At 48.6% G+C, this 21,573-nt stretch overlaps 2 pseudogenes; both read right to left on the bottom strand.

Moving 5' to 3' along the window:
- Nucleotides 1-1,242: 1,242 nt before the first annotated feature.
- LOC125516702 lies at nucleotides 1,243-2,342 on the bottom strand (annotated as a pseudogene).
- A 10,559-nt stretch (nucleotides 2,343-12,901) lies between these two features.
- LOC125517302 lies at nucleotides 12,902-14,101 on the bottom strand (annotated as a pseudogene).
- Between the last annotated feature and the right edge of the window lie 7,472 nt (nucleotides 14,102-21,573).

The following is a 21,573-nucleotide window of genomic DNA, read 5'->3' as shown; positions in this document are numbered from 1 at the left end:
TTCCCTGAAAAACAAAATTGGCACAAGAGATGAATCATCCGCAAAGTTGATGCTCTAGCTTAAAATTTACAGTTGAGGGAAGCGAGTAATGCGGTTATTCCAGCTAGTCAAAACTCAGGACCCAGTGATGAGATCCTTGTGCAGAGTATAGGCAGCACACTAGAGAAGAGAAGAACCTAATGGCACAGATAGCCCTGGTACAAGAACCACATGCTACATGAGGAACACAAATTGTTACAGTACAATACTTCATAATATGCAATTACTATACAAAGCATGTTACTGTCAAGTACTGTCATTCACCCATTTAAAGACGTGTCCATGGTCGTCATTACAGCATAAGCCATAAGGTGTGTTCATACCAAAGATTCCAGCAACCAATGAGTAAAGTGACAACAGACAGACAGTCCCAGAACTAAGAAATGATCCAGCTTCAGGAAGCAAAGGGAAATTAAGTTCTATTCTACGAGAAAGATGAGCATGTAATGAGCCAGTGAATATGCAGACTACCAAGCGATGTGTTTATTACAATCACAAGGTTATCGAAAATGAACTTCTGCACAAGTACTGACATCTTGGCAAGTAAACAGTTGAACCCTTTTTACTTTTGGATGTACACTTAATTATCAATTTAATGAAATTTGCAACTATTTGATCTTTAATCCGAAAACAGCAACTTCAGATGTATAAGACAGAACAAAATAGCTTCTGGTTACAAATCTGAAACAGCAACAAAATGACATCATAAGCTTGTATAATAATACTCGAGACCAAACTTCAAAGCATTCCTCAGATCACTACCTTAGCAGCCACTACCATGTCCAAAATCATCAAGTACAAACTGCAGCCATAAAAAAATTGAAAACCTGACAAGACCAATGCTTTTTCACTGGATCCCAACCCAGCATTTCAACAAGTCATGGTCTATCTGAACCTGCTAAATAAGAAGTGCCCTATACTGAACAAGGGGTGCATGAACTCAGGAAGCAGCGCAATGCTCGCAGCGGCACAATGTACAGGGCAACTAATTGAAAGGCTTACAAGTTCTGAACTAAATGTTCACTAATTAGCACATACAGTTTTGCTTCGCGCATAGCTTGTCGAACCACCATATATCACATCCTTGTGAGATCAAGACTACACATCAAAAGCACTAATGCGTATAAGATAGCCTGCAGGGTCTGTAGTCATTTTCTGGACGGATGATTGCAAATGACGATATGCAGGACTATAACCTCATGTTCATGCCCTAGATTTTCTTTTCCAAAGTATACTAGCAGCAACCTGGGACTTGAGGAGATCCTTAATAACACCAGAGCAGCTCTTGGTTAAAAACTCGAAACCTTCAGACTCCATGGCCGCACCCAGATTCGTTGGCGAGCTAAGGAACACCAAGCATGCTGCCTTAAGCTCATGGCACTGATGCTGCTCGGCCAATGCCAAGATAGTCACCACAGAGATCGTATCGATACGATTGCGCAGCTTATGTTCACAAATAAGCTTCAGCCTCTCCAGGTTGTACTTGTCTGCCGCAACAAGCAGATGCTGAGCCAAGGCATATTCTTCTTCTTGCTTCATATCCGGCAATGCATCCGTGTACATGAAAGTAAGCAGAGCACTGGTGCCTCCATGTCATGTACGCGTATGGCCTCAGTGGTGGTTCCCTCCCTCGTCTGGCCAATGAACTCTGCTCTAAAGACAGGAGACCGTGCCGCAAGCACCAATCGGTGCGCCGAGAATGTCTCCCCACCAACTTGGAATTTGACATTGACGCCTGCCTTGCTCGACAGAAGAACCCCTAAGTGCCGGTGCAAATCAGAAGGTGGCACCAGGATAGATGGCGTCTCCTGCGTATGGAACTCGCTCATGATAGTGACATCGACCTTGACCGTGAAGGAATCGTCCTTGAGATGCTCGGATTCCTCCAATTGAACCCTTTTCATAAATCCGCCAAACCCATGACCTTTATGCACAGAAAATTCCCTGGTGTCGGAAGTACCGGTATATGATGGCACCGGCTTCCCATGTTGGTCAAGTAAGCCGAACATGAATTTTTCCTTCACAGTCTCGACCTCGCCGGCGACTGTATCATTCAAGAAGAGACAAAGGCCTATGTAATCACTGTACTCAGATCTTAACCTGTTGGGATAGTAACGTACATTCCATGTGCAGCCTCCCACCCGGAACAGGCAAGATTCGATCCCCTCGCCATTGGGGATCTCCTTGGTGCCTGAGTAGCCGATGATCTTCAGGAAGTGGTAGCCTCTCACGACCCCGGATATGATGGAGGATGCGGATCCGGAGGGGAGGCCGTTGCCGACGACATGCGAGGAGGTCGGCATGGTGTCTAGTGGTCGGTTTGGGTTGCTCGGGAAGTGGAGGGGGGCGGCGGCGACGGCTATGGTTTTGGGTGATGTATCGGTGAAACCGAGGGAAGGACTAGATTGAGAAAGCAGCTGGACTCTTCGGCTGGTCTGTCCATGGCCCAATTGTAGGATGGAGATCCAACATTACTTATTGGGACTCGTCTAGCGAGCACGCATTGTCCTGCTAGCGTTCCCGAGTGGCCGGCCAAAATAGGAAAGCACCTGTTCCCCCTCGGCCAGAAAAGGAAAGTACTCATCCCACGCCGCCCATGCTACATAGTCATGCGCCCTTCACTAACCACGCGGTCCCCCAGCGCGCGGGCATCTGGCCTTGGGGATCATGTGCACCTCCCCCGAGTCATTCCTTCCTACAGCTGGCCCAGGACCCTCCCTCCCTCCACCCCAACTGCCCCATGACATCTTCTCTGTGTTTTGATTTTCGGCCGAAAAAATCAATTTTCGGCCGAATTCCGTCCATCGCGCCTGGGCCCGGTAAATGTCTGTACCGGCCAAATTTTTCGGCCCAGTTTGTACTCTTTTTGGCCCAATCCAACTTATGGAGCCTCTGCACGCTTTGCCCAATATAAAAGGATCGAACCAAACGCCCTAACCCTAGACAAATCACGATCTCCTGCTCGACATGTGTGTGCGGCGGCGGCGCTACGCCCCAGATGCGGCTCCTCCGCTCGTCACGGCCTGCCTCCCCGCTCGAGCCTGCTGCTCCTGCCCCGTTCGTGCCTTCCCGGCGACCCAGCCCCTGCTGCTGACCTGTGCGGGCTGCATGCTGCGCGCTGCGGCTGAATCCATCGGCAACTCCTCCTCAACTCTGAAGCACCTCTCCCTGTCCATGTTTCAATCTTTTTCTTTTGGAACTGATAAAGATGTTGACCTGATGCACAGTTTTTAAACGTATTCCTCAGTGTTGTTCGACTACCATATTTTTTCTCTGCTCATTTTCAAAAATTTTGGCCGAATTTCTGCCAATTTTTTGTTAAATTTCATTTAAAATTCAAATTTTGGTTTTGTAATTTCGTCCGAGATTTTACCGATATTTTTAAAATGACCGAATTTCGGCCATCTCGTTTAGGAGCGAAAAAAATGCAAACCGAAAGGCAAAACACAGCATCTTCTTCCCCACGAAAGAAACTCCCATCGCCAGGCCTGCCATGGCTGCTGAAACGAGCTGAGATTCATGCCCATTCAAAAGAGAAAAAAAAGAGAAAAAGAGTAGGAAGGCGTACCAGGAAACACCGGGTCAATAGCTCCTGTGCGACGTTTTTCATGCGAATTGGAAGGAGTGCGACGTTGTTGGAATGAATGGTTGTGATGCGACGTTTTAGAAGCAAACAATAGCTCCAATGCGACATGGCTCTGTTTAACCATGAAATGAAAAACACGAGGGGTTAGCGATTCGAGTTATGACACGCGGGACCTAGCAGTTACTCGCATGCGGGTGGGACCCACAACTTATCCACGCAAGCATGCCCGTGCTCATCAGCGTGCCCCGAGCAGAGCCAACCATGAGCCCGAGCCAGCCCACCCACCCCCCGCCCTCCATTGCTTGCCCTGCCCCTTTCCTTTCCCACCTTCTTCTTCCTCTGCTCCGGCAACGAAGCGCGCCGCCGGCGAGTGATGTCTAGCTCGACTTCGGCCTCCCGCCAATCATGGACACAGTATGGTCCACTGCCGTTGACAAGGTGCCCCAATTTCCCGCGCATGGAGCCTCGGAAGCGTTTGACTTGTGTGAGGGAAGAAAATGGAAACCGTGGGCGCGAGTTTGTGAAATGCTTGAGCAAGCCACAGCCGGGGCAGGTTAGATCTGTGTTCTTGACCAATCCTATGGTCTAATTTCTCCCAATTTCTTTCTTTTTTTCCTCGAATTAGGGCGGTGGATCTGGGTGGTGGATCTAGGATTCATGCGCCTCCGGCCCCCTGTTTTTCAGGTTTTGAAGAAATGTGAGCATTTTGAGTGGCTCGATGACTATGTTGAAAGGTTGAAATTGGAGGGATCAACCGGAACCCAAGAGCTCAATTTTGGGGGCGGCTTGCCGTGGAACAAGCCCCCAATTTGGCAGACAGAGCCGATCCGATGATGCACAGTGCAGAACTGAAGTGTGAATTGAAGAAAATTGGCAAGCAACTAAAGCATCTGATCGATTTGAAGCAGCAAGCAAATATGATGGCTGGAGCATTTTATGGTTGTCTCATTGCTATGGGTTTATTTTACTTGATGTTCATCAATCGCTAGAATTTGTTAGAGTTTCAGTTAGTGTGTCAACTAGTTTCAGGGGTGCCCAGTAGTTTGAGTTAGCCAGGGACCATTTGTTAGATGAATTTGAATTAGTGTGAAGCAAAACTTGCTTGAATTATTGTAATGATATTCTCAGGGGGGCCTATTCAGTGTTCATGCTCTGTTTCCTCTGTTTTTGTTCTTCAGTTAACAAAGTACACACCCAAATTCAGTTTATAGTAAAAAAACAAAACTGGGCTGCCGAATAGATGTTGGGCCGTGAGAAAATGGGCCCTGAGAAAATAACCATGCCCAAGACCAGCCCACCCGCATAGGGGCATCAGCCCACCTCTAACTTCGGCAAATAAAATGGGGCCCAATGAAATGTTACTTGTCCTTTTATTTTGGCCTTTTTCTTGCACTAAATTTTGTGATGGATCACTTTTTTATGCACTAAAACTAAATGTTAATTGTTTTTATGCATGTCTACGGTTCCATGAACTGAATGAGTTGCATGCTTGCATGAAGTGCCCGAAGTAAATTAGTTTGCATTTCCTAGTTGCACCCATTTCCATAGTGGGTTTGCATGGGGCTCCTAGTTGCATGTCCATGGTTTGGGTGTGGTGATTGGGGTGTAGAAACCCAGGCCCGTAGCAATCCATAGCAATACACGAATAATAAACAAAAACAAACCATAGCAATCCACAAATAATAGCACGAAACACACAATATATATAGTAGCATAACGATTGCAACCCATAGTTCCACGATAGCCTTACAACTTAAAGTACTAATAAAACTTAATAATAGTACCATAACAATTACAACTTAAAAAAACTAATACGATAGATCTAGATAGATAGGGGGGCACCAAACGCGGGTTCTTCGGGTTCTTCTTCTCCTCCTCCTCCGGGGCCACCTCGCTCCTCCGGGCGCCGCCCTTCACTCCTCCACGTTGTTGATGGGGTACGGGAGCGTGTGCATAACGCCGTTGTTGGGGAAGATGGCGTTGAAGTCGGTGAAGATATTGTAGGTTGTGAAAGCTATGAACTCACAACCAACCCAATACGCCCGCCCGAGGAGATGGAAAGCATCGAAAGGGTTAGTGAACGTGGCGAGGAGCCCAACCACAACGCCGTTGTGGTTGACCTCCTCAAGATGGTACATCCGAGGAGAGCTGCGGGGGAGGTGGCGGAAGCCGGCCGCAAGGAAGAACTCCGTTAACTCCCTTGCGCCCCTCCACCTCGAGATCGCCCAAACCCTAAGGGTTCTCTCTGCATACACTCCGGCCGGGTAGAGCCTTTCCGGCACGGTTGGGGGGAAGCGGTAGGTGGGGGCATTGTACTGCATGGTGGCGGGGTGGCTCGAGGGCTCGATCTGGTTTGATGGAGAAGAAGGAAGAAGGAGGGCAGAGGAGGCAGAGGATGGGGTGTGGATGAGGGGGTGAGGGAGAGGAAGACGATAGTGCCCGGCTTAAATAGCCCAAGTGCGACGTGGTTTCACCCCGTAGAATTAATGGGCGGACGGCGTTTGGTGGCGCCCCATGAAAGTGTGTACACGAGCGTGGGAAACGGGCTGTGATCCTTCTGTGCCACCGGTCGCGGGGCAAGGGGGACGGGCTCACGCACGCGTCCGTGCCGTCGTGGGTCAAGGGGACACGCCTGCCCCAGGTTCTCTGCGTGCGCCACCCGTGCATTCATGTTGTATCCCATTAATTTGCACATCTTGCTAGGGCCTGGCTAGAGGGCAACGTTCGGTCGATGGGAGACGTGACAATAATGGACGCCTTAATTTGCCCATCTTGTAAAGGGCAGCACGCCGTTTGAACTGCATCAATACCCACATCGATACCCCATGCCAGTATTGCGTCCTCAAAGAGGAGCATGCCATGTACAGCACGCCATGCAGTGTTGGCTTTTTGGTTGTCTTCATTGGGCTGCTGCATTGTGGCCGGGTGCATGCTTTGATGCGACGATGCATCGGTTATAATGGTAGGCATGCGACAGCTTACTGCGTCGATGGGGGTGGCGGAGCAGGGCTACATCGAGAGCATGCATGCAACGCACGGGGCGCAGTTCTGCGGGTGGGCATGCATGCTGCGGGTAGGCACAGGCACGCATGCAACGATGGAAAGGGCACTGCGTAGGCTTGGTCCATGCACCGCGTCAACTCTTCCCGTTGGATTCAAATGAACGGTCTTGATGCCCCAACGAGAGAGGCTGATCCAAACCCCACCGATTCAACCAATCAGCGCGTCTCATGCGGATCGATGCACACTGTAGCTAACCCTAGTGCCTGATCTCAACCGTCCACGCACAACAATCGACGACCCGGTAGTGTGCGGGGTTTTGGGAGGGGTTTTGGCTGATTAGGGTTGAGCATAACTAATTCAAAAAAAATCAAAAAAATATAAAACTTGCGCATATAGTCTTATTATGTCTTATAGTAACGAGAAAAATATATAAATATGGTTGACATACATTTTTACGAAAAATCCTTCACAAAATTGTCATTCCTCGAATAATGTAGTATGGAGTTCAAGGGAGAGAGTAGTGGGCACCCGAGAGTAGGTGGGGTTTTGAAAATGAAAAGTGTGAAAACCTCACCAGAAGTTCATTTTGGATTGACTAAGAAAGATCTTAACTTACTCTTTTCATTTTCATGTTTTAAACTTGTTTTATATATAATTTTCTATTAAATCTTGTTTTTTCAAAATAATAATAATAGAAAAGTAATTCAATAAATAGTGAGACTTTAGATTTACAGTATATAGGTAGAATAGATGTGTAGAAAAATTATTTGGCTGGTTTAGACAAGGTGCCAAAAAAACTTGCTTAAATATGAGGCTGTTTACCCTACCTTTGGAGGTCATTTGAGACACACTTTTCATGACTATAAGTTCAACTTACCAAAAGGGCTCGGAATGATCAGCAAGCAAACATATTTCAGTTGAGGTACTTTAGATAGCATTAAAACATCAATACCCATCCCTAATTCAAATTTGAGCCCAAATTTGAATTTAAATTTGAATTTTATTTGGCTGGTTTAGACAAGGTACCAACAAACAAGTTCGAATAGAAATACGGGGATACATAGTGACTACCAGTACGTACCAAGTTACAAAAATTATTACATGCCCCAAATTTTCAAACTGTTCTCTGTTCTACCTCTTCCTACCACGTCGCGTGCCCTTCTTCGCCTTACCACTTCTTGTTTTTTGTTCTACTACACACACAAGTTCACTGATCATCTTGGTTTTCTTCACTGGTATTTTCAACACCTCGCCAACACCCTCATGATCAGTGTCTTCAGTCTCAATGTTGACAGCACTTTCAGTTTCTTCGATGTGTACCTCAGCATGGGTTTCTTCAGTCTGAACCTCGACACGCTCAGGTTCAGTTTCAACCTCGAGAGCAGTTTCTTCAGTCTGAATGTTGGCTGCAGCAGGATTTTCTTCAGTCTGCTCAGGCCCAGGCACACTTCTCTTCTTTCTACCGCCATTGACTCTTGCTTTTTTTGTTGGCCAATACTGTTCAACAACAAGGGGCTGACTTGCTTGCTTCCTCCTGGCCATTGGGAAAATGTTATAGATATAGTAACTGGAAAAAAGCACCAAATCAAAACACAGACAAATAAACAAGAACATACTTTGGCTTATCTGGAGTGTAACAGCATTTGACAGATCCCACTCTATGCCCAAGTTCCTGGCACAACTTGCATATGTTTTTGTTACCTTTTTGGGCCCTTTTTGGCTTTCCATCTTTCTTTCCCTTCTTACTACTCCCACCTTTCTCAAACCATGCCTTGAATCTACTCTGTTTAGGCCTGCCAACCTTTCTTTTCGTCAAGGGAGGACACATGGAAAATTCAATGTCCACTTCAGGGCACTGAGACTGATCTGTAAGTGCTGGAATTGGAGTAGCATATGCAGCTTTGAATCTTGCTACCGAATAATATTCATGCAAATATGGGTGCATGTTTATCTTCAGTTGGGATGCTAAGAAGAGAATGGCATGCTCACATGGTTTACCAGTGTGTTGCCACTCGAGGCAAGTGCAATCATGCAATTCAGTGTTAACAACATGTCTCCTTCCAGTTTTGTTATCTCTAACTTCAGCACCCCAAGGTGAAGATTTTTCAACAAATAAATGTGAAAGACATCTGCTCCTATTGACCACCTGTTGTACCACTGCTGGAAGCTTATCACCTTGCAGACAATCACCTATCCTTCTTCTCAATTCCCACAACCGCATGAGCATGATCCTGATTTGGTCAACCATGTCATGCACGGGCAAATCTTTTAACTCCTTCACCTTGTTGTTGAAACTCTCTGCCAAATTATTGTTGATGTGGTCACACTTGATGGTAGTGTTGAATGCTAACCTGTACCATAACAAAGAATGGTAGGTGTTCAGCCATGGACCAAACTCATCACATGCTGCCATTATCTTATCAAGATGATATTTGTGTGTCTGTCTAGTGTAAGATCTTGCTGCTGGCCACATGCGCCCAAATTCTTCTCCTCTAAATTTTTTGATCAAATTCATCCACAAATGACCGAAGCACTCCCTCTGCTCAACATGTGGGAAAACATTTTTCACTGAATTTTCAAGCCCCTTACATGCATCTGTGTGTATAGCCAAAGGTGACACTGGCCCTAGGCATCTTTTCAACTGGATCATGAACCATGTCCATGAAGCCTCTGTTTCTGACTGAAACAAGCCAACAGCAATAGGAAACATCCAGTTATGTCCATCTAGAGCATTGCATGCTGCCAACTGACCATTCCACTTGCCTGTCAAAAATGATGAGTCTATGCTCAAATATGGACGGCACCCTGCTTTGAACCCATCGATGCAAGGCTTCAAAGCCATAAAAAACTTGGAGAATTTGACTTCACCTTCGGCTGATACCTCTGTATCTATCTCCACAACACTGCCAGGTGACCTCTTTTCCACTTCTGCTTTGAAGTTGTAAAGCATCCTAAATGTATTTGCCCAATCACCATATAAATTTTTCATTGCCCTTTGTTTTGCCTTCCACACTGTGGTATATTTCAGTTTAATGGGGTACATCTTTTCCAAGTCTACTTTGAGTTTCTTGGCAGTAATGTTTGGTGCTTTGGCTAAAATTGGGGTGATCTTTTCTGCAACCAAAGTTGTGATGTCATGGTTGATACTCTCTGTGAACTTGTAATACAAGTATGTTGATTGGGGATTTGGTTAACCCTAACAGTACTTCCATCAGGTTGCAGTCTAGCAGATATGTACCACTTTCAAGGCTTCACACTACCATCAAATCCTTTGCACATCGCATAAAACTTCTTTCTATCAGTACAAATAGTCTTGGCATCAAACTCATGTTTCACTGCATAAGTCTTGAAACACATCCTAAACTCCTTCATGCTTGGGAACAACTTGCCTACTTCAATGACAGGGTTTTGTCATACACATGCACCAGCTCATCATCATGTGCATCATCTACCTCATCTGCAGCTTGTTCCATCAACTGTCCATCTACTTCTTCATCAGCATTAGCAGGAAAACTAGATTCACCCCTCTCCTGCTTATCTCTGTCATGGACTGGAATGCCAAAAAGTTTGGCCATCTCAATGTCAGGCATTGGTGCAATGACCAAATCAGTAGGCTCATCTAATTCAACTACATTCCAATCAACAGTTGCTGCAGTTTCAGTTTCAGTTCCAGTCACCTGTCCCTCTTCGGGTATTACTGTAAGTTCAGTACACATGGGAATCAATGGCCTCTGTGTAGCCCAATCATCATCTACCATCTGCGCAGCCAATTATGATGGCACATATCCAACCTTCGAAAAAATGTTCAGATCAACGAGCTTAGCAAAAAAATTAGCCCGTTTGCTTGTCCAGCCGTTTTGCTGATCGATTTCTTCAACAATCTGTTCACCATCTTCTATTCTCACAGACTCTCCTTTCCAATCATCAAACCGCAACAGTGATACTTCTTGCTTTGGACCCCAAACAATATTCTCGCCAATTTTTTCCACCCATTTCTTCACTGTCGTCTCTCCCATGTTCTGTAGAACTTGTGGATCAATCTCTGTAAACTCAACCTCCCATTTAACAATAGTGTCTCTCTCAATGTTCTGTATGCTACCATCAACTAATTTTGCCTTTGATGGAAAGAAATTGATTGTCAATTCGAAGGTCCGAGCGGCAGCATCCCCTCTATCAGTGGCAGACAGTGTGAGCCCGTGAGAAAAAGCAGACAAAGCCACCCCCTAATTACATGCAAAATTGGATCGGAGAGAGGCGCATTACCTATTCGAAGTTGAATCTGGTGGCTCCATCTCAGTATGCCCACGGGCTCCCCTCACAACCTATCGATTTTGGAAGCGAAAACAGAGGAAACGAGCTGAGATCTACGGGCCGGAGAGAGGAACGGGAGGGTGACTAGGATTTGAATTCACTCACCATTTTCTAAGGACGAAGGCTCCGCCGCCGTTGACAACGAGGGCTCCGCCGCCGCCACCGAGAATGCAAGATCCGCTGCCACCGGAGAAGAAGGGGGGCAGAGTGGCGGGCCCGGCACGGTCGGGCGGCAGGGCACGGTCAGCTGTTTTGAGGAACAATTAAGTTGAACCCACATGTCCTAACATAAACGGACGGGCTTGGTTGACGACCAATTTAACCACATTTAACAGCCATGTCGTGCGTGGGCTATTTGCCTGCTCAAAATTGTCGCACCACAGCCATTTGCTCGAACAACGTCGCACTCTTGCCAATTCACCTCAAAAACGTCGCACAGGGGCTATTGACCCAGAAACACCAGCAAGAGGGAAAGGTGGGAATTCATTGAATTTCTTCCTCTTTTACTTCCCCTTCACCTCCCCTCCAGACGTTGTTTAACCATGGCTTTTCCATCTAAGAAACACAGGATTTGTGAGAGAAAAATTCTTCCCCTTTCACTTCCCCTTCACCTCCCCTCCTATGATATAAAGAAATACTGTAGACAAGAAACAGAGGATTTTGTTGGGGGGGGGAATCTAATATCTGTGATTTTTTTTGTTGTCTTCGTGCAACTCATCCAGAAGCACCAACCAACTTTTGCCACACTGTGTGCAACAGGAAAAATCATGCGCATAGAGTAGAAACAACCATCCAACAACCATATATGAGATCTTTTTGTTCACACACTACAGTGAGATATGACCAAAAAATCTTTCCTACTTATAAGGGTTTGAGTTGGTGGTGAGTTCACTCACCCTCTTTCCCACTCTTACAAGTAGGACACGCAGTAGCCGAAATAAAAATAAATCACACCAACGACCTCCTTTCCACATGGAGATTTTAAAATAAAAAGTTGTATCTCTTCCACACCATTCCATCTGCCGCTATTCTTACCCAATCCTCTAGTTCATGATGGGCGATAGTATACAAAGCATGTCATTGCTAAGTGTTGTCATTCACCCATTTAAAAACGTGTCATTACAGTGTAAGGTATGTTCATATCAAAAATTCCATCAATGAGTAAAGTGACAGGCAGATAGTCCCAGAACTAAGAATAGCTCCGGCTGCATGCAAAGGGAAATAAAGTTTTATTCTACCAGAATGTTTAAATGTAATGAGCCAACTAACATGAATAGCTCTGACGCGTTCATCCAAATCTGACAAACTTGTGGAAATTCTATACTAGGCATGGCTACCCATTAAGAATGTATTCATTACAATCACAAGGTAATCTAAAATGAATTTCTGCGCAAGTGCTGGTTGCAAATCTGCAACATAGGGAAATGGGATCCTAATCTTGTATGAAAATACTTGAGGCCAAACTCTACACAACCTTCATAAGATCACTACCTTAGCAGCCACTACTATGTCAGAAATCATGACTACAATTTGTAGCCGTACAAAAAATTGCAAGCCCGACAAGGCCAATGATTTTTCATTGGATCCAACCCAACATTTCAACAAGACATGGTCTGTCTGAACCTGGTAAATAAGCAGTGCTCTATACTGAACAAGGGATGCATGAACTCAGGAACCAGCGCAATGCTCACAGCGATTGTTACAGAGCAATCAGACAGAACTGGGCGAAATTTAAAGGGCAACTAGTTGAAAGGCTTACAAGTTCAGAACTACCTGTTTACTAATTAGCACATATGGTTCTTGCTTTCCGCATAGATAGTCAAACCATTAATAATTCTCCATAAAGGATGCAATGACCAAACAAAATAGGACCAACGTACATCACATCGTTATGAGAACAGGACTACACAAAAAACTACTAGTACTACTTTACTAGCATTAGATAGCATGCAGGGTCTTTATTTAGTTTCTGGACGGATGATTGCAAATGACGATATGCAGGACTGTAACCTCATGTTCATGCTCCAGATTTTCTTTTCCCAAGTATACTAGGAGTAGCATGGGACTTGAGGAGATCCTTAATAACACCAGGGCAGCTCTTGGTTAAGAACTCGAAACCTTCAGACTCAATGGCTGCATCTAGATTGTTCAGCAAGCTGAGGAACACCAAGCATGCCTCCTTAAGCTCATGGTAGTGGTGCTGCTCCGCCAAGGCCAAGATAGTCGCCATGGAGCTTGTCTCGATACAATTGCACAACTTCTCTTCACAAATCAGCTTCAGCCTCTCCAAAGCATACCTGTCTGCTACAACAAGCAAATGCCGAGCCATGGCAGATTCCTCCTATTGATCCATAGCAGGCAGTGCATCCGTGTAAATAAAAGTAAGCAGAGCGTTGAACACTTCTGGCTTAATGTCATGTATGCGTATGGCCCCAGTAGTGGTTCCCTCCTTCATCAGCCCAAAGAGCTCTGCTCTGAAGACCGGAGACCGTGCCGCGAGCACCAACCGGTGCGCCGAGAATGTCTCCCCACAGACAACGAATTCGACATCCACACCAGCCTTGCTCGATAGGAGATCCCCGAAGTGCCGGTGCATGTCAGACGGTGGCACCAGGATGGACGGTGTCTGCTGCGTGTGGCACTCGGTCATGATGGTGACATCAATCTTTACAGTGAAGGAATCATCCTTGAGATGCTCTGATTCCTCCAATTCAACCCTTTTCATAAATCTAGCAAATCCCTAACATTTATTCACAGAAAAGTCTCTGGTCTCGCAGGTCCAGGTATAAGACGGCACTGTCTTCCCATGTTGATCGAGTAAGCTGAACTTGAATTTTGCCTTCACGGTCTTGGCCTTGTCGACGGTATCATTCAAGCACAGACAAAGGCCTATGTAATCAATGTACTTGGACCCAGACCCATTGGGATAGTAACTCACATGCCATGTGCAGCCTCCCACCTGGAACGGGCAAGAATCAATCCGCTTACCATTGGGGACCTCCTTGGTGCTCGAGTAGCCGACGATCTTCAGCAAGTGGTAGCCGCTCACGACCCTGGATATGATGGAGGATGCGGATCCGGGGGGGAGGCCGTCGCCGCCGACATGGGAGGAGGTGGGCATGGTGTACAGCGTGGTTGGTTAGGACGGTCACTGGCCGGGAGGGGGAGGGGGAGGGGGCGGCAGCGGCGGCGTGGGGAGGAGAGGGGAGGGGATGGCAGCGAGGGTTTTCGTTGGTGTATCGGTGAAGCCAAGGAAAGACCAGACCCTTCTACGATTCCGCTGGTCTGTCCGTGGCCCAATCCGTTGGGGTCCGATGGGGATACATGGACTCCTCAACATTGTTTTATGGGCGCTGCTACAAATTAGCCGGATGATTTCTCTAAGAAATCATTCGCCTGTATAGCCGTCCGATCAGCGCAGTGGGGCCGTTGGATCACAGCAACGCAACGCGACAGCTTCAACAATGTGTCATTGCAGCCCCGCGCGGTGCTCCAACGTAGCACCAACGGAGTCCGGCGAACTCCATTGCAACTCCGGTGAGCTCCATTGTAGCCCTAGCGGAGCTCCAACACAGCATCGACGCTCTGATGAAGCTCCATTGCAACTCCGGCCGAGCTCCATTGCAGCACCGGTGGAGATCCGACGACTCTAACGAAGCTCCGCTGCAACTCTGGATGAGCTCCATCGCAGCCCTGGCGGAGCTCCGACGGCTTCGGCGAAGCTATATTGCAACTCTGGCCGAGCTCCATTGTAGCCCCGACATAGCTGCACTAGTAGCCGCTGATAAGAGCAGCATCGCAGCGCCGGGGCACGCCGAAGAGTGCTCCATTGAAGCTTCGCCGCCCGCGACTTGCAGCACCAGCAGCCGCCGACGAGGTTGCATCGCAGCACGGCGTCCGGGACGAGTTGCTGAGTTGCAACGCCGGCGGCCATCGAGGACGAGGGTGCATGGCGAGCTCATGTCAACCGCCTAAGATATGCGTGGGAGAGGGCAGACTCCGATGTCCAGTATTCCGGCCAGGGAGCTCGCTGCATAGTAGTTGGGAGTGGTACGTAGTGGTGTGTGGTGGCAGCGGCTGCACCACCATGCAGCGGTGGCCGGTGGGTGAGGATCCATGGAGGGGCGGAAAATGGGATAACGCAGGGAGAAGAAGACTCGTGGGTAGGTGAGGAACATGTGGACGAGGCCAGACTTCGCGGAAGGATAACACCACCATCGGGGAAGCGTTGTGTGGGCCTGATAGAGGACACGCGTCGCGCGGAAGGGGAGGCTTATGGGAGAGAGAAATAAGTCGGTTGATTTTAATACTTTTCCTTGTTTTATTTAGGGTTTTATCAATTTTTGCCACTAGTTGTGTCTCACTACTCAGTTTTGCCATTAGAAGTTACAGCTACTCAAAAATGCCATCGATCCGCGAGATGTTTGCTCAAAAATGCCATTGTTCCGTTAGATGTTTCCTCAAAAATGCCATTAGACATCGTTATTTTCACATCAAACTCATTGACCATGTTATATGACAAAAAAAAGTCTAGATCCACATGTCAGTTCTCTATCTCGCAATGATAAGTGTGGCCCCCACTTGTCAGGAGTAACCAAGCGAATAATTTTATAGGAAAATAAGAACGTTGTTGGGATCAAGTGGGCCCCACACTTTATTGTAGTGAGATAGAAGGGGAGCTGGCATGCTGGTTCATAGGTATTTATGTCACTATTACATGGCAAAAGAGATTTGAGATCACAATAATGATGCCCAGTGGCATTTTTGAACATGTGTCTAACAAAGCGATGGCATTTTTGAGCAGTTGAAATTCCTAGTGGCAAAACTGAGTAGTGGGACACAACCGATGGCATAAATGATAAAAACCCTTTTATTTATTGATTGAGGTTCAATTTCTCTCAAGAAAAAAATTTGTTGAGGTTCATTAGAGCAACTTTAATGGGGCGACCCATTTCGTCTGCCTGCATTCGTTTAGGTCGGCGCGGATAAAAGTCGAGGACCACGCGCCGACCCAAACGTAAATCGCGTCCGTCTGGCGTGCATGCCGACCCATTTTCGGCCTAAAATTGCACCTAGAATGCGTCGGCGCGGACGCGACGCGGGCGCGCCACGCGTCTCCTCGGCGTCCGCCGCGTCCCTATCTGTAGGCCACCCAACCGCCACCCATCGTCTTATTTACGACGATCACCGACAGCGGGCCCACTAGTCAGTCAGTGAAAACGTCCTTTTTTAAGCACGCGTGCGGCGGGGGCCGACCTCATCCACTTTTCCCATCCACATCTGGCCCCCACCACTCCCTTTGCTTCCTCGCCGGCGACAGCAAACCCTAGCACGCCATGGGCCTCTTCTGCACCAGCAATGACAAGGGCAAGGGCAAGGGCACCCCTGGCGCCTCATCCTCCCGTACTCCCCCTTCCCCTCCTCCTCCGGCGCCGGCGCGTTCCCGCCCCGGTCGCCGGCGCCTGCACATCCCGGTGCACCAAGTGGGGTGGCACTGGGAGTACAGGCAGCCACTACCGTACCCCGATGTCACGCTGCCGCACCACTAACACCTGGATCCGCAGCGGATCCCGGTGTCGGCGGTTCCACGGAGCCAGCGGATGCACGACAAGGAGGTACGCAGGCGCCGCGCGCAGCTCACATCAGAGCAGCGTCGGCTGCCTGAGTACGCCGCGGACTCTCCCAATTGGGAGTCTTGGTTCGCCCTCAAACACGAGAAGCAACAGCGTTCGGGTGTCAATGCCATCCCACCGCCGTTTCCACCGCCGCCCCCGCAGGTAGAGCCGGAGGACATGGAGGCGGAGGTGGAGTACCAAGCCGCCATCAAGGAGGCCCTGCAGCACGCGCTGGAGGCTAGCCGCCTCGAGGAGGACGCGCACTTGGATGGGCTAGAGCAAGCCATTGCCATGTCGGCGGCGGGGGACTCCGTCCACACCCTGCTGTTCGTGCCGCCACCGTCACCGCCCGTCCAGCCGGAGCTGGAGCCGACGCGGAAGCACTCCCCGCTTCCACCCACTTCGCCGGAGGAGGCCTACTCGTGGACGGGACAGTACTGCCAGTGGGTAAGCGCACCTACCGTCCACTTCGCCGCGACACTGGTGCAGGAGGCGGCCCACCTCGAGCCCTAGAAGGCGCACTGGCTCCGCCAGGAGCAGGCCGACGGTGAGGAGCATATGCGCTACGAGGCCATGCTCCAACATCACGCGGAGGTGCTCCGGCTCGAGGAGGAGGAGGAGGAGCGCGCGCAGCTAGCCGCAATGCCTCCGCCCAGCAGATACCGGATGAGGCTGCCCTGGCAGCGTATTAGGCGGCGCTGGGGTGGGCCGGCCCTGCTCCCATATTCATCAACCTCACCGGCGATGGCGACGGCGGCGTCGACGCCAAAGGCAAGGGCAAGGCTGACGAAGTTTAGGACAGCGTGCAGGACGGCAGCAGGCGGGCGCAGACTTTTTTTAATGTTTTAGTTAATGTTTAATTAGGTTTAAGTGGACTTCAGCTGACGTTTGACTAGCCACTTATATTTAATAATGTTTATTTTGTGTGAGCTATTTTTTTCACGCCCGCACATTTGGGTCAGCCTCCCGTTGGGCGGAAGCTGATCCATTTCAGAATGCGGATGCGCACGTCCGCCTGGCCAATTCAAACGGACGAAAAACAGACAAAATGTGTGTCCGTCGCCCTATTGGAGTTGCTCTTAGTGCAGAAAATGTTCAATTTGTTCAAATTTATCATTTCGAGGATACATCGATTTGTTCAATTTTGTATTTGAAACCTTCATTATCTTTCTCATGTGCACTGTTGAGGAAATGAAAAATATTCGACAATGTTCGTACACATTTTCTTCACATCACTGATTTGGTTCTGATTTTTTACATACATGATTAGTTGCTTCTTATTAAAAATTTATTATTAACTTCTTATATACTTCTGTTTTTGAGGATATGCCTTTTGCTTCAATGAAAAACAATCATATAGAGTCGTGGATTAAATAAAGTCGACATATTGAAGCGGATTTATTAACAATTCATGGATCAAAATGGAAAATATATTGTCCGCCCCTCTTGAAAATATTCATAATAACATGTGTTTTTTCCTCTCCGCTTAGTTTGAGTCCACCAAGTCAACTTTTATTGTACTTTTTGTGAATGGTTTGCAAGGAGACAACAACTTGATCTTGTTAGAATTGTGTCGAATATTATTGTACAAGGTAGGTTACAGTTGGACTTGGTTTTGGACTATGTGTAGACAAGGTGGAAGTTGTGTCCTAATATGACACTTGTATCCTAGGCCTCTCATATATATCAGGGGTAGACACGCGATGTAACCTATGCCAACATAATAGCACAGGATGCAGGGGGAGTCGGCGGCGTGTGCCGGCGCTTGGGCGGCCGGTGTGCGGTGTTGTAGCAGTGTCATGGGGAGAAGCGTCCATAGTCAGGCCCCGGGGATGTAGCCATATCGGTGAACCTCGTTAACAAATCTCGGTGTCGTGCTCATGTGATTGTTTGGTCCTCGGATGATCAACGGTGGTCCTCGGATTTATTCTAACAAGTGGTATCATGAGCAAGTTTTGATTTGAGGTTGCGGGCATTGATCTAGAGGAGGAACGGATCGACAAACTTGTGTGAAGCTATTGCAGCCATGGGAAAGGAGTTAGTTGGCGAGTCGTCACTGGCGAGTTGCAAGTGCAACCAGGAGGCAACGATCAAGTATACACAACTGTGGTAGTTCTTGAGAAGCAATCGGGAGCGGCGTCAGCGTGGAACTCAACAGGATTTCGATCAGACTCGGCGGCGGCGACAGAGGCAACGTGGCATGCAGCATGTTCAAGGCTGTCTCCATGAGATGCGGCGGGTGGCAGATCAATTTGATTGGCGGTGTTTGCATGAGAAGTCGACGAGGCGTATGCAGACGGACGGTTAGATCGGGATACATCCGAACTCGGGAAGCAATCAGAAGCAGCAACAGTGTACAACAGGGCGCCAGCGTCGGTGTCAAAACCAACGGATCTCGGGTAGGGGGTCCCGAACTATGTGTCTAAGGTCGATGGTAACAGGAGAGAGAAGACATGATGTTTACCCAGGTTTGGGCCCTCTCTATGGAGGTAATACCCTACTTCCTGCTTGATTGATCTTGATGAATATGAGTATTACAAGAGTTGATCTACCACGAGATCGTAATGGCTAAAAACCCTAGAAGTCTAACATGTATGATTGTGATTGCCTCTACGGACTAAACCCTCCAGTTTATATAGACACCGGAGGGGACTAGGGTTGTACAAAGTCGGTTACAGAGAAAGGAATCTTTATATCCGAACGCCAGGCTTGCCATCCACGCCAAGGAGAGTCCCATCCGGACACGGCAGAGAGTCCTCTGTCTTGTACCTTCACGGCCCATCAGTCAGACCCATGTCCAACAGGTCGGACGCCCGAGGACCCCTTAATACAGGACTCCCTCAGTAGCCCCTGAACCAGGCTTCAATGACGAGGTGTCCAGCGCGTAGATTGTCTTCGGCATTGCAAGGCGGGTTCCTCCTCCGAATACTCCAAAACAGCTCTCGAACACAGAGAACGTGTCCGGCTCTGTAAAACAAACACCACACATATCCGCAGAGAGTATAATATTTCCATGAGTCCAATCTACTGACAACTTTTGTAGCATGACATCACGTTGCCGCCCGGTCATTATTTCGATCCGTTTTTTAGCCTCCCGCTTCATGTTTCAAGATGCGGTTTTATTAGCATGTCAAAGCAGAGATCATGTCCCCTTATTGCGGGATTCTCATCAATACAGGCGTGGGTAATCCAACCGCGCCGTCAGCATGGCCCTTGGGGAATAGGCGAGTTTTAAGGCGAGTGGGGAGGCGCTTGATATTCGCAGCCTTTATAAAGGGATAAGGATTTCACCTTTTCACCAACGCCCTCTTTCTCTCCGCCTATCCATTCTCGAGCTCCAGCGCCCAAGCTTCCATCCTTTCCACCTCAAAAAAGCACTCCGACCATGTCCGGATCTGGAGCGCAGGGCAAGTGGATGGTCTCCTCCGTCAAGGAGAAGGACATCACCATGCTCCGGGAGGTTGGGTACTTAGCACAGGAGATCGCCCACCGGCTTCCCGCAACAGGGTAGATCATCCCCACCCTGAAGCCCCATGAGAAGGTGGTATTCATCCCCCACTTCGTTCGCGGATTGGGATTCCCTCTCCACACATTCTTCCGCAGATTCATGTTCTACTACGGGGTGGATTTCCACGATCTGGCCCCCAACTCCTTCCTCAACATCTCGGCATTCATTGTCGTGTGCGAGGCCTTCCTCCGCATCCCACCCCACTTCGGATTGTGGCTAAAGATCTTCAATGTGAAGCCGAAAGTGGTGGGTGGCCAACACGCAGAGTGCAGAGCCGCCATGGTGAGCAAGATGCCCAATGTCACATGGCCCAAAGGTACCTTCATGGAGACTGTCATAGGGTGGCAACAATAGTGGTTCTACGTCACAGAGCCTCGTGACGCCACCTGGGCCATAGCTCCCGAATTCCAGTCTGGAGCCCCGATGCGGCTCACCTCCTGGCTAGAGAAGGGCCTCGATTGGTCTTCGTCAGATGAGCTGACAGCGCTTCAGACGCGCATTAGGAGCATGGTCGACAAGAACATCAAGCTCGTCAATGTGATCCAGGTGATGCTAGTTTGCTGGATCCTTCCATGCCAAAGACGGACTTGCCATCTGTGGGAGTTCGATCCGGCCGAGCACCAAACCTTGCAACAGTTCTTCGGAACTACGCACGAAGACATTTGGAAGGTGCTCTTCAAGGCCAACGAGACGTGGCTGAAGACGACCGAGGATCGTGGGCACGACCTGGCCCATCCTGCCAGTCAGGTAAGTCTTTCGTATTTCAAGGTGTATCCTTTACTTGCTTACTCAAGGAAGATGTCTAAGCTTCCCTATTTGTTTTTTCAGGGCTGGACTAAGAAGGCGGAGCGGATTCAGCGTCCAGCTTCGCTGCCCGAAGAACCAGCTATCCCGCTTCTGACGAAGATGCTGGTTCAGGCGCCCTACCAGGCCCCGGAGAAAAAGGCTAAGAAAAAGGCCAAGGAGGCTAGAAGTGGCCTCCGACGTAAGGGCACTTTGGACGTGACATCCGAAGACATCGAGACCCACTCCTCCCCCACCGAGGATGATGAGGAGGAGGAGGAAAGGAATTCTCCCCCGGAGGGGGGAAGGAAGAAAAGGGCAGCCTCCACGCACCTGGAGGCAGAGGCGTCCAAGAAGGGGAAGGTCTCCCTTGCGGATAACTCCACGTGGTACATCGATAGCAGCTCGGAGTGGCACGCCAGAGATAAGCCCATGGCCGAATCATGAGTACTCAAAGGCACTGACGTGTTCATATAACCAGCCTCTTTACTTTATAATTTTAACATGTTAGATCATGCACTTGCAGTCCGGCTCGTTCCAACCTCGAGCGATCCTCATCTCCGGGAAATTTGCTGGATCCGAAGGTGATGGACAGCGGGTCCCTTCCGGTGGCCTCCTCTCCTAAGACTACGGAGGACGCTGAAGTGCTGTCTCGAAGGACCCTCCCGGCTCAGGGGGCGGCACAGGAGGCTAATACGTCTGCAATGTATCTATAATTTTTGATTTTT

Source organism: Triticum urartu, chromosome 6 (assembly GCF_003073215.2).
Source record: "Triticum urartu cultivar G1812 chromosome 6, Tu2.1, whole genome shotgun sequence".
Taxonomy (NCBI): Eukaryota; Viridiplantae; Streptophyta; class Magnoliopsida; order Poales; family Poaceae; genus Triticum; species Triticum urartu.
This window is presented reverse-complemented; position numbering and strand designations above follow the sequence as displayed.